Here is a 17,477-nt window from a genome sequence, read left to right as displayed (position 1 = left end):
GCCTGACTCCTCGTGAAACTTGATAGGAGTCCCAGTATTCCTGTGGCACGTGGAAAGAGAGCCTTGGTCTCCCGCCTCAGCTGGAGAGGCGTCCCAATTGCCCTGCCAAGCCTCGAGGAGAATCCCGAGTTGTCCCTCGCAACTAGGCAGGAGTCCTGACATGGCTGAACAAACACGTGGGTGGAAGGGCCATTCCCGTCGTAACTCGAGAATATACCCCAGGTTCCCGCCGCAACTCGAGAAAAACCATGAGACTTCCCCCTCGCCGCAAAATGAGGCCCGATTCCCCTGCACTGCATGCAGAGTAATTCCGTGTTGCACATCACACATGAAAGGAGCCTTATTTTCCTTGATGGCACTCCAGAGAAACCCCAAGAACACTGTTTCAAGGCTAGAGGGATCCTGAGGTCACTGTAGCCACACTAAAGAGCTCCGTTAGCCAAAAATCAACTCGAGATGCGAGGTTAGTCCCTGGCTTCGACTCCAGAGGAATACCACCTTACCACAAGCACCTCAAGATGACGCTTCTCTCAGCTCTAGGTATCTGAGAGGGACCCTGAGTTTGCAGCCTCAAGTGGAATGGACACCGTGATGCCCTGACTCGAAATAAGGCCGGATATTCTTGCAGTGACTTGAATGCAGGCTCGTCTTGCATCTCCCAAGACGAAAGTATGTCTGATTCCCCTGTGGAGACCATAGAAAAAGACCTAGTTCCCCACCTCATCACGACCGGAGGCCTCACATCCTTTGAAAACTCCAGAGGTACACGAAGATCAGTGCCTCCAAAGGAGACGATGGCTGACTCCTCGTGAAACTTGATAGGAGTCCCAGGGTTCCTGTGGCACGTGGAAAGGGACCCTTGGTCTCCCGCCTCAGCTGGAGAGGCATCCCAATTGCCCTGGCTAGCCTGGAGGAGAATCACGAGTTGTCCCTCGCAACTAGGAAGGAGTCCTGACGTCGCTGAACAAACACGTGGGTGGAAGGGCCATCCCCGTCGTAACTCGAGAATATACCCCAGGTTCCCGCCGCAACTCGAGAAAAACCATGAGACTTCCCCCTCGCCGCGAGATGAGGCCCGATTCCCCTGCACTGCATGCTGAGCAATCCGTGTTGCACATCTAACATGAAAGGAGCCTTGATTTCCTTCATGGCACTCCAGAGAAAGCCCAAGAACACTGTTTCAAGGCTAGAGGGATCCTGAGGTCACTGTAGCAACACGAAAGAGCTCCGTGGACCAAGAATCAACTCGAGATGAGAGGTTCGTCCCTGGCTTCGACTCCAGAGGAATACCACCTTACCACAAGCACCTCAAGAGGAGGCTTCTCTCAGCTCTAGGTATGTGAGAGGAACCCTGATATTGCGGCCTCAAGTGGAATGGACACCGCGATGCCCTGACGCGAAATAAGGCCGGATATCCCTGCCGTGACTTGAATGCAGGCTCGTCTTGCATCTCTCAAGATGAAAGGATGTCTGAATCCCCTGTGGAGACCACAGAGAAAGACCTAGTTCCCCACCTCATCGCGACCGGAGTCCTCACATCCTTTGAAAACTCCAGAGGTACGCGGAGATCAGTGCCTCCAAAGGAGACGATGCCTGACTCCTTGTGAAACTTGATAGGAGTCCCAGGATTCCTGTGGCACGTGGAAAGGGACCCTTGGTCTCCCGCCTCAGCTGGAGAGGCGTCCCAATTGCCCTGCCAAGCCTCGAGGAGAATCCCGAGTTGTCCCTCGTAACTAGGCAGGAGTCCTGACATGGCTGAACAAACACGTGGGTGGAAGGGCCCTCCCCGTCGTAACTCGAGAATATACCCCAGGTTCCCGCCGCAACTCGAGAAAAACCATGAGACTTCCCCCTCGCCGCGAGATGAGCTCCGATTCCCCTGCACCGTGTGCAGAGCAATTCCGTGTTGCACATCACACAAGAAAGGAGCCTTGATTTCCTTGATGGCACTCCAGAGAATCCCAAAGAACACTGTATCAAGGCTAGAGGGATCCGGAGGTCACTGGAGCAACACGAAAGAGCTCCGTGGACCAAAAATCAACTCGAGATGAGAGGTTAGTCCCTGGCTTCGACTCCAGAGGAATACCACCTTACCACAAGCACCTCAAGAGGAGGCTTCTCTCAGCTCTAGGTATGTGAGAGGGACCCTGAGTTTGCGGCCTGAAGTGGAATGGACACTGCGATGCTCTGACGCGAAATAAGGCTGGTTATACCTGCAGTGACTTGAATGCAGGCTCGTCTTGCATATCCCAAGATGAAAGGTTGTCTGAATACCCTGTGGAGACCACAGAGAAAGACCAAGTTCCCCACCTCATCGCGACCGGAGGCCTCACATCCTTTGAAAACTCCAGAGGTACGCGGAGATCAGTGCCTCCAAAGGAGACGATGCCTGACTCCTCATGAACCTTGATAGGAGTCGCAGGATTCCTGTGGCACGTGGAATAGGACCCTTGGTCTCCCGCCTCAGCTGGAGAGGCGTCCCAATTGCCCTGCCAAGCCTCGAGGAGAATCCCGAGTTGTCCCTCGCAACTAGGCAGGAGTCTGACGTCGCTGAACAAACACGTGGGTGGAAGGGCCATCCCCGTCGTAACTCGAGCATATACCCCAGGTTCCCGCCGCAACTCGAGAAAAACCATGAGACTTCCCCCTCGCCGCGAGATGAGGCCCGATTCTCCGGCACTGCGTGCAGAGCAATTCCGTGTTGCACATCACACATGAAAGGAACCTTGATTTCCTTGATGGCACTCCAGAGAAACCCCAAGAACACTGTTTCAAGGCTAGAGGGATCCTGAGGTCACTGTAGCAACACGAAAGAACTATGTGGACCAAAAATCAACTCGAGATGAGAGGTTAGTCCCTGGCTTCGACTCCAGAGGAATACCACCTTACTACAAGCACCTCAAGAGGAGGATTCTCTCAGCTCTAGGTATATGAGAGGGACCCTGAGTTTGCGGCCTTAAGTGGAATGGACACCGCGATGCCCTGACTCGAAATAAGGCTGGATATCCCGGCAGTGACTTGAATGCAGGCTCGTTTTGCATCTGCCAAGATGAAAGGATGTCTGATTCCCCTGTGGAGACCACAGAGAAAGACCTAGTTCCCCACCTTATCGCGACCGGAGGCCTCACATCCTTTGAAAACTCCAGAGGTACGCGGAGATCAGTGCCTCCAAAGGAGACGATGCCTGAATCCTCGTGAAACTTGATAGGAGTCCCAGGATTCCTGTGGCACGTGGAAAGGGACCCTTGGTCTCCCGCCTCAGCTGGAGAGGCGTCCCAATTGCCCTGCCAAGCCTCGAGGAGAATCCCGAGTTGTCCCTCGCAACTAGGCAGGAGTCTGACGTCGCTGAACAAACACGTGCGTGGAAGGGCCATCCCCGTCGTAACTCGAGAATATACCCCAGGTTCCCGCCGCAACTCGAGAAAAACCATGAGACTTCCCCCTCGCCGCGAGATGAGGCCCGATTCCCCTGCACTGCGTCCAGAGCAATTCCGTGTTGCACATCACACATGAAAGGAGCCTTGATTTCCTTAATGGCACACCAGAGAAACCCCAAGAACACTGTTTCAAGGCTAGAGGGATCCTGAGGTCACTGTAGCAACACGAAAGAGCTACGTGGACCAAAAATCAACTCGAGATGAGAGGTTAGTCCCTGGCTTCGACTCCAGAGGAATACCACCTTACCACAAGCACCTCAAGAGGAGGATTCTCTCAGCTCTAGGTATATGAGAGGAACCCTGAGGTTGCGGCCTCAAGTGGAATGGACACCGCGAGGCCCTGACTCGATATAAGGCTGGATATCCCTGTAGTAACTTGAATGCAGGCTCGTCTTGCATCTGCCAAGATGAAAGGGTGTCTGAATCCCCTGTGGAGACCACAGAGAAAGACCTAGTTCCCCACCTCATCGCGACCGGAGGCCTCACATCCTTTGAAAACTCCAGAGGTACGCGGAGATCAGTGCCTCCAAAGGAGACGATGCCTGACTCCTCGTGAACCTTGATAGGAGTCCCAGGATTCCTGTGGCACGTGGAAAGGGACACTTGTTCTCCCGCCTCAGCTGGAGAGGCGTCCCAATTGCCCTGCCAAGCCTCGAGGAGAATCCCGAGTTGTCCCTCGCAACTAGGCAGGAGTCCTGACGTCGCTGAACAAACACGTGTGTCGAAGGGCCATTCCCGTTGTAACTCGAAAACATACCCCAGGTTCCCGCCGCAACTCGAGAAAAACCTGAGACTTCCCCCTCGCCGTGAGATGAGGCCCGATTCCCCTGCACTTGCGTGCAGAATAATTCCGTGTTGCACATCACACATGAAAGGAGCCTTGATTACCTTGATGGCACTCCAGAGAAACCCCAAGAACACTGTTTCAAGGCTAGAGGGATCCTGAGGTCACTGTAGCAACATGAAAGAGCTCCGTGGACCAAAAATCAACTCGGGATGAGAGGTTAGCCCCTGGCTTCGATTCCAGAGGAATACCACCTTACCACAAGCACCTCAAGAGGAGGCTTCTCTCAGCTCTAGGTATGTGAGAGGGACCCTGAGTTTGCAGCCTCAACTGGAATGGACATCGCGATGCCCTGACTCGAAATAAGGCCGGATATCCCTGCAGTGACTTGAATGCAGGCTCGTCTTGCATCTCCCAAGACGAACGGTTGTCTGAATCCCCAGTGGAGACCACAGAGAAAGACCTATTTCCCCACCTCATCGCGACCGGAGGCCTCACATCCTTTGAAAACTCCAGAGGTATGCGGAGATCAGTGCCTCCAAAGCAGACAATGCCTGACTTCTCGTGAAACTTTACAGGAGTCCCAGGATTCCTGTGGCACGTGGAAAGGGACCCTTGGTCTCCCGCCTCAGCTGGAGAGGCGTCCCAATTGCCCTGCCAAGCCTCGAGGAGAATCCCGAGTTGTCCCTCGCAACTAGGAAGGAGTACTTACTTGGATGAACAAACACGTGTGTGGAAGGGCCATCCCCGTCGTAACTCGAGAATATACCCCAGGTTCCCGCCGCAACTCGAGAAAAACCATGAGACTTCCCCCTCGCCGCGAGATGAGGCCCGATTCCCCTGCACTGCGTGCAGAGCAATTCCGTGTTGCACATCACACATCAAAGGAGCCTTGATTTCCTTGATGGCACTCCAGAGAAACCCCAAGAACACTGATTCAAGGCTAGAGGGATCCTTAGGTCATTGTAGCAACATGAAAAAGCTCCGTGGACCAAGAATCAACTCGAGATGAGAGGTTAGTCCCTGGCTTCGACTCCAGAGGAATACCACCTTACCACAAGCACCTCAAGAGGAGGCTTCTCTCAGTTCTAGGTATGTGAGAGGTACCCTGAGTTTGCGGCCTGAAGTGGAATGGACACTGCGATGCCCTAACTCGAAATAAGGCCAGATATCTCTGCAGTGACTTGAATGCTAGCTCGTCTTGCATCTCCAAAGATGAAAGGATGTTTGAATCCCCTGTGGAGACCACAGAGAAAGACCTAGTTCCCCATCTCATTGCGACCGGAGGCCTCAAATCCTTTGAAAACTCCAGAGGTACGCGGAGATCAGTGCCTCCAAAGGAGAAGATATCTGACTCCTCGTGAAACTTGATAGGAGTCCCAGGATTCCTGTGGCACGTGGAAAGGGACCCTTGGTCTCCCCCTTCAGCTGGAGAGGCATCCCAATTGCTCTGCCAAGCCTCGAGGCGAATCCCGAGTTGTCCCTCGCAACTAGGCAGAAGTCCTGACATGGCTGAAGAAACACGTGGGTGGAAGGGCCATCCCCGTCGTATCTCGAGAATATACCCCAGGTTCCCGCCGCAACTCGAGAAAAACCATGAGACTTCCCCCTCGCCGCGAGATGTGCTCCGATTCCCCTGCACCGTGTGCAGAGCAATTCCGTGTTGCACATCACACAAGAAAGGAGCCTTGATTTCATTAATGGCACTCAAAAGAAACCCCAAGAACACTGTTTTAAGGCCAGAGGGATTCTGATGTCACTGTAGCAACACGAAAGAGCTCCGTGAACCAAGAATCAACTCGAGATGAGAGGTTAGTCCCTGGCTTCGACTCCAGAGGAATAACACCTTACCACAAGCACCTCAAGAGGAGGCTTCTCTCAGCTCTAGGTATGTGAGAGGGACCCTGAGTTTGCGGCCTCAAGTGGAATGGACACCGCGATGCCCTGACTCGAAATAAGGCCGGATATCCCTGCAGTGACTTGAATGCAGGCTCGTCTTGCATCTCCCAAGACGAAAGGATGTCTGAATCCCCTGTGGAGACCACAGAGTAAGACCTAGTTTCCCACCTCATCGCGACTGGAGGCCTCACATCCTTTGAAAACTCCAGAGGTACGCGGAGATCAGTGCCTCCAAAGGAGACGATGCCTGAGTCCTCGTGAAACTTGATAGGAGTCCCAGGATTCCTGTGGCACGTGGAAAGGGACTCTTGGTCTCCCGCCTCAGCTGGAGAGGCGTCCCAATTTCCCTGCCAAGCCTCGAGGAGAATCCCGAGTTGTCCCTCGCAACTAGGCAGGAGTCCTGACGTGGTTGAAGAAACACGTGGGTGGAATGGCCATCCCCGTCGTAACTCGAGAATATACCCCAGGTTCCCACCTCAAGTCAAGAAAATCCATGAGATTTCCCCTTCGCCGCGAGATGAGGCCCGATTCCCCTGCACTGCATGCAGAGCAATTCCGTGTTGCACATCACACATGAAAGGAGCCTTGATTTCCTTGATGGCACTCCAGAGAAACCCCAAGAACACTGTTTCAAGGCTAGAGGGATCCTGAGGTCACTGTAGCCACACGAAAGATCTCCGTGGACCAAAAATTAACTCAAGATGAGAGGTTAGTCCCTGGCTTCGACTCCAGAGGAATACCACCTTACCACAAGCACCACAAGAGGAGGCTTCTCTCAGCTCTAGGTATGTGAGAGGAACCCTGAGTTTGCGGCCTCAAGTGGAATGGACACCGTAATGCCCTTACTCGATATAAGGCCGAATATCCCTGCAGTGACTTGAATGCAGGCTCGTCTTGCATCTCCCAACATGAAAGGATGTCTGAATCCCCTGTGGAGACCACAGAGAAAGATCTAGTTCCCCACCTCATCGCGACCGGAGGCCTCACATCCTTTGAAAACTAAAGAGGTAAGCGGAGATCAGTGCCTCCAAAGGAGACGATGCCTGACTCCTCGTGAAACTTGATAGGAGTCCCAGGATTCCTGTGGCACGTGGAAAGGGACCCTTGGTCTCCCGCCTCAGCTGGAGAGGCGTCCCAATTGCCCTGCCAAACCTCGAGGAGAATCCCGAGTTGTCCCTCGCAACTAGGCAGGAGTCCTGACGTCGCTGAACAAACACGTGTGTGGAAGGGCCATCCCTGTCGTAACTCGAGAATATACCCCAGGTTCCCACCGCAACTCGAGAAAAACCATGAGACTTCCCCCTCGCCGCTAGATGAGGCCCGATTCCCCGGCACTGCGTGCAGAGCAATTCCGTGTTGCACATCACACATGAAAGGAGCCTTGATTTCCTTGATGGCACTCCAGAGAAACCCCAAGAACACTGTTTCAAGGCTAGTGGGATCCTGAGGTCACTGTAGCCACACGAAAGAGCTCCGTGGACCAAGAATCAACTCGAGATGAGAGGTTAGTCCCTGGCTTCGACTCCAGAGGAATACCACCTTACCACAAGCACCTCAAGAGGAGGCTTCTCTCAGCTCTAGGTATGTGAGAGGGACCCTGAGTTTGCGGCCTCAAGTGGAATGGACACCACGATGCCCTGACTCGAAATAAGGCCGGATATCCCTGCAATGACTTGAATGCAGGCTCGTCTTGCATCTCCCAAGACGAAAGGATGTCTGAATCCCCTTTGAAGACCACAGAGAAAGACCTATTTCCCCACCTCATCGCGACCGGAGGCCTCACATCCTATGAAAACTCCAGAGGTACACGGTGATTAGTGCCTCCAAAGGAGACGATGTCTGACTCCTCGTGAAACTTGATAGCAGTCCCAGGATTCCTGTGGCACGTGGAAAGGGACCCTTGGTCTCCCGCTTCAGCTGGAGAGGCATCCCAATTGCCCTGCCAAGCCTCGAGGCGAATCCCGAGTTGTCCCTCACAACTAGGTAGAAGTCCTAACATGGCTGAAGAAACACGTGGGCGGAAGGGCCATCCCCGTCGTAACTAGAGAATATACCCCAGTTTCCCGCCACAACTCGAGAAAAACCATGAGACTTCCCCCTCGCCGCGAGATGAGGCCCGATTTCACTGCACTGCGTGTAGAGCAATTCCGTGTTGCACATCACCCATGAAAGGAGCCTTAATTTCCTTGATGGCACTCCAGAGAAACCCCAAGAACACTGTTTCAAGGCTAGAGGGATCCTGAGGTCACTGTAGCAACACGAAAGGGCTACGTGGACCAAAAATCAACTCGAGATGAGAGGTTAGTCCCTGGCTTCGACTCCAGAGGAATACCACCTTACTACAAGCACCTCAAGAGGAGGATTCTCTCAGCTCTAGGTATATGAGAGGAACCCTGAGTTTGCGGCCTCAAGTGGAATGGACACCTCGAGGCCCTGACTCGAAATAAGGCTGGATATCCCTGCTGTAACTTGAATGCAGGCTCGTCTTGCATCTGCCAAGATGAAAGGGTGTTTGAATCCCCTGTGGAGACCACAGAGAAAGACCTAGTTTCCCACCTCATCGCGACCGGAGGCCTCACATCCTTTGAAAACTCCAGAGGTACGCGGAGATCAGTGCCTCCAAAGGAGACGATGCCTGACTCCTCGTGAACCTTGATAGGAGTCCCAGGATTCCTGTGGCACGTGGAAAGGGACCCTTGTTCTCCAGCCTCAGATGGAGAGGCGTCCCAATTGCCCTGCCAAGCCTCGAGGAGAATCCCGAGTTGTCCCTCGCAACTAGGCAGGAGTCCTGACGTCGCTGAACAAACACGTGTGTGGAAGGGCCATTCCCGGTGTAACTCGAAAACATACCCCAGGTTCCCGCCGCAACTCGAGAAAAACCTGAGACTTCCCCCTCGCCGTGAGATGAGGCCCGATTCCCCTGCACTGCGTGCAGAATAATTCCGTGTTGCACATCACACCTGAAAGGAGCCTTGATTACCTTGATGGCACTCCAGAGAAACCCCAAGAACACTGTTTCAAGGCTAGAGGGATCCTGATGTCACTGTAGCAACACGAAAGAGCTCCGTGGACCAAAAATCAACTCGAGATGAGAGGTTAGCCCCTGGCTTCGACTCCAGAGGAATACCACCTTACCACAAGCACCTCAAGAGGAGGCTTCTCTCAGCTCTAGGTAAGTGAGAGGGACCATGAGTTTGCGGCCTCTAGTGGAATGGACACCGCGATGCCCTGACTCGAAGAAAGGCCGGATATCCCTACAGTGACTAGAATGCAGATTCGTCTTGCGTCTCCCAAGACGAAAGGATGTCTGAATCCCCTGGGGAGACCACAGAGAAAGACCTAATTCCCCACCTCTTCGCGACCGGAAGCCTCACATCCTTTGAAAACTCCAGAGGTACGCGGAGATCAGTGCCTCCAAAGGAGACGATGCCTGACTCCTCGTGAAACTTGATAGGAGTCCCAGGATTCCTGTGGCACGTGGAAAGGGACCCTTGGTCTCCCGCCTCAGCTGGAGAGGCGTCCCAATTGCCCTGCCAAACCTCGAGGAGGATCCCGAGTTGTCCCTCGCAACTAGGCAGGAGTCCTGACGTCGCTGAACAAACACGTGGGTGGAAGGGCCATTCCCTTCGTAACTCGAGAATATACCCCAGGTTCCCGCCGCAACTCGAGAAAAACCATGAGACTTCCCCCTCGCCGCGAGATGAGGCCCGATTCCCCGGCACTGCGTGCAGAGCAATTCCGTGTTGCACATCACACATGAAAGGAGCCTTGATTTCCTTGATGGCACTCCAGAGAAACCCCAAGAACACTGATTCAAGGCTAGAGGGATCCTTAGGTCATTGTAGCAACATGAAAAAGCTCCGTGGACCAAGAATCAACTCGAGATGAGAGGTTAGTCCCTGGCTTCGACTCCAGAGGAATACCACCTTACCACAAGCACCTCAAGAGGAGGCTTCTCTCAGTTCTAGGTATGTGAGAGGTACCCTGAGTTTGCGGCCTGAAGTGGAATGGACACTGCGATGCCCTAACTCGAAATAAGGCCAGATATCTCTGCAGTGACTTGAATGCTAGCTCGTCTTGCATCTCCAAAGATGAAAGGATGTTTGAATCCCCTGTGGAGACCACAGAGAAAGACCTAGTTCCCCATCTCATTGCGACCGGAGGCCTCAAATCCTTTGAAAACTCCAGAGGTACGCGGAGATCAGTGCCTCCAAAGGAGAAGATATCTGACTCCTCGTGAAACTTGATAGGAGTCCCAGGATTCCTGTGGCACGTGGAAAGGGACCCTTGGTCTCCCCCTTCAGCTGGAGAGGCATCCCAATTGCTCTGCCAAGCCTCGAGGCGAATCCCGAGTTGTCCCTCGCAACTAGGCAGAAGTCCTGACATGGCTGAAGAAACACGTGGGTGGAAGGGCCATCCCCGTCGTATCTCGAGAATATACCCCAGGTTCCCGCCGCAACTCGAGAAAAACCATGAGACTTCCCCCTCGCCGCGAGATGTGCTCCGATTCCCCTGCACCGTGTGCAGAGCAATTCCGTGTTGCACATCACACAAGAAAGGAGCCTTGATTTCATTAATGGCACTCAAAAGAAACCCCAAGAACACTGTTTTAAGGCCAGAGGGATTCTGATGTCACTGTAGCAACACGAAAGAGCTCCGTGAACCAAGAATCAACTCGAGATGAGAGGTTAGTCCCTGGCTTCGACTCCAGAGGAATAACACCTTACCACAAGCACCTCAAGAGGAGGCTTCTCTCAGCTCTAGGTATGTGAGAGGGACCCTGAGTTTGCGGCCTCAAGTGGAATGGACACCGCGATGCCCTGACTCGAAATAAGGCCGGATATCCCTGCAGTGACTTGAATGCAGGCTCGTCTTGCATCTCCCAAGACGAAAGGATGTCTGAATCCCCTGTGGAGACCACAGAGTAAGACCTAGTTTCCCACCTCATCGCGACTGGAGGCCTCACATCCTTTGAAAACTCCAGAGGTACGCGGAGATCAGTGCCTCCAAAGGAGACGATGCCTGAGTCCTCGTGAAACTTGATAGGAGTCCCAGGATTCCTGTGGCACGTGGAAAGGGACTCTTGGTCTCCCGCCTCAGCTGGAGAGGCGTCCCAATTTCCCTGCCAAGCCTCGAGGAGAATCCCGAGTTGTCCCTCGCAACTAGGCAGGAGTCCTGACGTGGTTGAAGAAACACGTGGGTGGAATGGCCATCCCCGTCGTAACTCGAGAATATACCCCAGGTTCCCACCTCAAGTCAAGAAAATCCATGAGATTTCCCCTTCGCCGCGAGATGAGGCCCGATTCCCCTGCACTGCATGCAGAGCAATTCCGTGTTGCACATCACACATGAAAGGAGCCTTGATTTCCTTGATGGCACTCCAGAGAAACCCCAAGAACACTGTTTCAAGGCTAGAGGGATCCTGAGGTCACTGTAGCCACACGAAAGATCTCCGTGGACCAAAAATTAACTCAAGATGAGAGGTTAGTCCCTGGCTTCGACTACAGACGAATACCACCTTACCACAAGCACCACAAGAGGAGGCTTCTCTCAGCTCTAGGTATGTGAGAGGAACCCTAAGTTTGCGGCCTCAAGTGGAATGGACACCGTAATGCCCTTACTCGATATAAGGCCGAATATCCCTGCAGTGACTTGAATGCAGGCTCGTCTTGCATCTCCCAACATGAAAGGATGTCTGAATCCCCTGTGGAGACCACAGAGAAAGATCTAGTTCCCCACCTCATCGCGACCGGAGGCCTCACATCCTTTGAAAACTAAAGAGGTAAGCGGAGATCAGTGCCTCCAAAGGAGACGATGCCTGACTCCTCGTGAAACTTGATAGGAGTCCCAGGATTCCTGTGGCACGTGGAAAGGGACCCTTGGTCTCCCGCCTCAGCTGGAGAGGCGTCCCAATTGCCCTGCCAAACCTCGAGGAGAATCCCGAGTTGTCCCTCGCAACTAGGCAGGAGTCCTGACGTCGCTGAACAAACACGTGTGTGGAAGGGCCATCCCTGTCGTAACTCGAGAATATACCCCAGGTTCCCACCGCAACTCGAGAAAAACCATGAGACTTCCCCCTCGCCGCTAGATGAGGCCCGATTCCCCGGCACTGCGTGCAGAGCAATTCCGTGTTGCACATCACACATGAAAGGAGCCTTGATTTCCTTGATGGCACTCCAGAGAAACCCCAAGAACACTGTTTCAAGGCTAGTGGGATCCTGAGGTCACTGTAGCCACACGAAAGAGCTCCGTGGACCAAGAATCAACTCGAGATGAGAGGTTAGTCCCTGGCTTCGACTCCAGAGGAATACCACCTTACCACAAGCACCTCAAGAGGAGGCTTCTCTCAGCTCTAGGTATGTGAGAGGGACCCTGAGTTTGCGGCCTCAAGTGGAATGGACACCACGATGCCCTGACTCGAAATAAGGCCGGATATCCCTGCAATGACTTGAATGCAGGCTCGTCTTGCATCTCCCAAGACGAAAGGATGTCTGAATCCCCTTTGAAGACCACAGAGAAAGACCTATTTCCCCACCTCATCGCGACCGGAGGCCTCACATCCTATGAAAACTCCAGAGGTACACGGTGATTAGTGCCTCCAAAGGAGACGATGTCTGACTCCTCGTGAAACTTGATAGCAGTCCCAGGATTCCTGTGGCACGTGGAAAGGGACCCTTGGTCTCCCGCTTCAGCTGGAGAGGCATCCCAATTGCCCTGCCAAGCCTCGAGGCGAATCCCGAGTTGTCCCTCACAACTAGGTAGAAGTCCTAACATGGCTGAAGAAACACGTGGGCGGAAGGGCCATCCCCGTCGTAACTAGAGAATATACCCCAGTTTCCCGCCACAACTCGAGAAAAACCATGAGACTTCCCCCTCGCCGCGAGATGAGGCCCGATTTCACTGCACTGCGTGTAGAGCAATTCCGTGTTGCACATCACCCATGAAAGGAGCCTTAATTTCCTTGATGGCACTCCAGAGAAACCCCAAGAACACTGTTTCAAGGCTAGAGGGATCCTGAGGTCACTGTAGCAACACGAAAGGGCTACGTGGACCAAAAATCAACTCGAGATGAGAGGTTAGTCCCTGGCTTCGACTCCAGAGGAATACCACCTTACTACAAGCACCTCAAGAGGAGGATTCTCTCAGCTCTAGGTATATGAGAGGAACCCTGAGTTTGCGGCCTCAAGTGGAATGGACACCTCGAGGCCCTGACTCGAAATAAGGCTGGATATCCCTGCTGTAACTTGAATGCAGGCTCGTCTTGCATCTGCCAAGATGAAAGGGTGTTTGAATCCCCTGTGGAGACCACAGAGAAAGACCTAGTTTCCCACCTCATCGCGACCGGAGGCCTCACATCCTTTGAAAACTCCAGAGGTACGCGGAGATCAGTGCCTCCAAAGGAGACGATGCCTGACTCCTCGTGAACCTTGATAGGAGTCCCAGGATTCCTGTGGCACGTGGAAAGGGACCCTTGTTCTCCAGCCTCAGATGGAGAGGCGTCCCAATTGCCCTGCCAAGCCTCGAGGAGAATCCCGAGTTGTCCCTCGCAACTAGGCAGGAGTCCTGACGTCGCTGAACAAACACGTGTGTGGAAGGGCCATTCCCGGTGTAACTCGAAAACATACCCCAGGTTCCCGCCGCAACTCGAGAAAAACCTGAGACTTCCCCCTCGCCGTGAGATGAGGCCCGATTCCCCTGCACTGCGTGCAGAATAATTCCGTGTTGCACATCACACCTGAAAGGAGCCTTGATTACCTTGATGGCACTCCAGAGAAACCCCAAGAACACTGTTTCAAGGCTAGAGGGATCCTGATGTCACTGTAGCAACACGAAAGAGCTCCGTGGACCAAAAATCAACTCGAGATGAGAGGTTAGCCCCTGGCTTCGACTCCAGAGGAATACCACCTTACCACAAGCACCTCAAGAGGAGGCTTCTCTCAGCTCTAGGTAAGTGAGAGGGACCATGAGTTTGCGGCCTCTAGTGGAATGGACACCGCGATGCCCTGACTCGAAGAAAGGCCGGATATCCCTACAGTGACTAGAATGCAGATTCGTCTTGCGTCTCCCAAGACGAAAGGATGTCTGAATCCCCTGGGGAGACCACAGAGAAAGACCTAATTCCCCACCTCTTCGCGACCGGAAGCCTCACATCCTTTGAAAACTCCAGAGGTACGCGGAGATCAGTGCCTCCAAAGGAGACGATGCCTGACTCCTCGTGAAACTTGATAGGAGTCCCAGGATTCCTGTGGCACGTGGAAAGGGACCCTTGGTCTCCCGCCTCAGCTGGAGAGGCGTCCCAATTGCCCTGCCAAACCTCGAGGAGGATCCCGAGTTGTCCCTCGCAACTAGGCAGGAGTCCTGACGTCGCTGAACAAACACGTGGGTGGAAGGGCCATTCCCTTCGTAACTCGAGAATATACCCCAGGTTCCCGCCGCAACTCGAGAAAAACCATGAGACTTCCCCCTCGCCGCGAGATGAGGCCCGATTCCCCGGCACTGCGTGCAGAGCAATTCCGTGTTGCACATCACACATGAAAGGAGCCTTGATTTCCTTGATGGCACTCCAGAGAAACCCCAAGAACACTGTTTCAAGGCTAGTGGGATCCTGAGGTCACTGTAGCCACACGAAAGAGCTCCGTGGACCAAGAATCAACTCGAGATGAGAGGTTAGTCCCTGGCTTCGACTCCAGAGGAATACCACCTTACCACAAGCACCTCAAGAGGAGGCTTCTCTCAGCTCTAGGTATGTGAGAGGGACCCTGAGTTTGCGGCCTCAAGTGGAATGGACACCACGATGCCCTGACTCGAAATAAGGCCGGATATCCCTGCAGTGACTTGAATGCAGGCTCATCTTGCATCTCCCAAGACGAAAGGATGTCTGAATCCCCTGTGAAGACCACAGAGAAAGACCTATTTCCCCACCTCATCGCGACCGGAGGCCTCACATCCTTTGAAAACTCCAGAGGTACGCGGAGATCAGTGCCTCCAAAGGAGACGATGCCTGACTCCTCATGAACCTTGATAGGAGTCCCAGGATTCCTGTGGCACGTGGAATAGGACCCTTGGTCTCCCGCCTCAGCTGGAGAGGCGTCCCAATTGCCCTGCTAAGCCTCGAGGAGAATCCCGAGTTGTCCCTCGCAACTAGGCAGGAGTCTGACGTTGCTGAACAAACACGTGGGTGGAAGGGCCATCCCCGTCGTAACTCGAGAATATACCCCAGGTTCCCGCCGCAACTCGAGAAAAACCATGAGACTTCCCCCTCGCCGCGAGATGAGGCCCGATTCCCCTGCACTGCGTCCAGAGCAATTCCGTGTTGCACATCACACATGAAAGGAGCCTTGATTTCCTTAATGGCACTCCAGAGAAACCCCAAGAACACTGTTTCAAGACTAGAGGGATCCTGAGGTCACTGTAGCAACACGAAAGGGCTACGTGGACCAAAAATCAACTCGAGATGAGAGGTTAGTCCCTGGCTTCGACTCCAGAGGAATACCACCTTACTACAAGCACCTCAAGAGGAGGATTCTCTCAGCTCTAGGTATATGAGAGGAACCCTGAGTTTGCGGCCTCAAGTGGAATGGACCAAGTGGAATGGACACCGCGAGGCCCTGACTCGAAATAAGGCTGGATATCCCTGCTGTAACTTGAATGCAGGCTCGTCTTGCATCTGCCAAGATGAAAGGGTGTTTGAATCCCCTGTGGAGACCACAGAGAAAGACCTAGTTTCCCACCTCATCGTGACCGGAGGCCTCACATCCTTTGAAAACTCCAGAGGTACGCGGAGATCAGTGCCTCCAAAGGAGACGATGCCTGACTCCTCGTGAACCTTGATAGGAGTCCCAGGATTCCTGTGGCACGTGGAAAGGGACCCTTGTTCTCCAGCCTCAGCTGGAGAGGCGTCCCAATTGCCCTGCCAAGCCTCGAGGAGAATCCCGAGTTGTCCCTCGCAACTAGGCAGGAGTCCTGACGTCGCTGAACAAACACGTGTGTGGAAGGGCCATTCCCGGTGTAACTCGAAAACATACCCCAGGTTCCCGCCGCAACTCGAGAAAAACCTGAGACTTGCCCCTCGCCGTGAGATGAGGCCCGATTCCCCTGCACTGCGTGCAGAATAATTCCGTGTTGCACATCACACCTGAAAGGAGCCTTGATTACCTTGATGGCACTCCAGAGAAACCCCAAGAACACTGTTTCAAGGCTAGAGGGATCCTGATGTCACTGTAGCAACACGAAAGAACTCCGTGGACCAAAAATCAACTCGAGATGAGAGGTTAGCCCCTGGCTTCGACTCCAGAGGAATACCACCTTACCACAAGCACCTCAAGAGGAGGCTTCTCTCAGCTCTAGGTAAGTGAGAGGGACCATGAGTTTGCGGCCTCAAGTGGAATGGACACCGCGATGCCCTGACTCGAAGAAAGGCCGGATATCCCTACAGTGACTAGAATGCAGATTCGTCTTGCGTCTCCCAAGACGAAAGGATGTCTGAATCCCCTGGGGAGACCACAGAGAAAGACCTAATTCCCCACCTCTTCGCGACCGGAAGCCTCACATCCTTTGAAAACTCCAGAGGTACGCGGAGATCAGTGCCTCCAAAGGAGACGATGCCTGACTCCTCGTAAAACTTGATAGGAGTCCCAGGATTCCTGTGGCACGTGGAAAGGGACCCTTGGTCTCCCGCCTCAGCTGGAGAGGCGTCCCAATTGCCCTGACAAGCCTCGAGGAGAATCCGGAGTTGTCCCTCGCAACTAGGCAGGAGTCCTGACGTCGCAGAACAAGCACGTGTGTGGAAGGGCCATCCCCGTCGTATCTCGAGAATATACCCCAGGTTCCCGCCGCAACTCGAGAAAAACCATGAGACTTCCCCCTCGCCGCGAGATGTGCTCCGATTCCCCTGCACCGTGTGCAGAGCAATTCCGTGTTGCACATCACACAAGAAAGGAGCCTTGATTTCATTGATGGCACTCAAAAGAAACCCCAAGAACACTGTTTCAAGGCCAGAGGGATCCTGATGTCACTGTAGCAACACGAAAGAGCTCCGTGGACCAAAAATCAACTCGAGATGAGAGGTTAGTCCCTGGCTTCGACTCCAGAGGAATACCACCTTACCACAAGCACCTCAAGAGTAGGCTTCTCTCAACTCTAGCTATGTGAGAGGGACCCTGAGTTTGCGGCCTCAAGTGGAATGGATACCACGATGCCCTGACTCGAAATACGGCCGGTTATCCCTGCAGTGACTTGAATGCAGACTCGTCTTGCATCTCCCAAGACGAAAGGATGTCTGAATCCCCTGTGGAGACCACAGAGAAAGACCTAGTTCCACACCTCATCGCGACCGGAGGCCTCACATTCTTTGAAAA

This window comes from Cervus elaphus, chromosome 10 (genome assembly GCF_910594005.1).
Source record: "Cervus elaphus chromosome 10, mCerEla1.1, whole genome shotgun sequence".
NCBI lineage: Eukaryota > Metazoa > Chordata > Mammalia > Artiodactyla > Cervidae > Cervus > Cervus elaphus.
Note: the sequence above shows the minus strand (reverse complement) of the source record.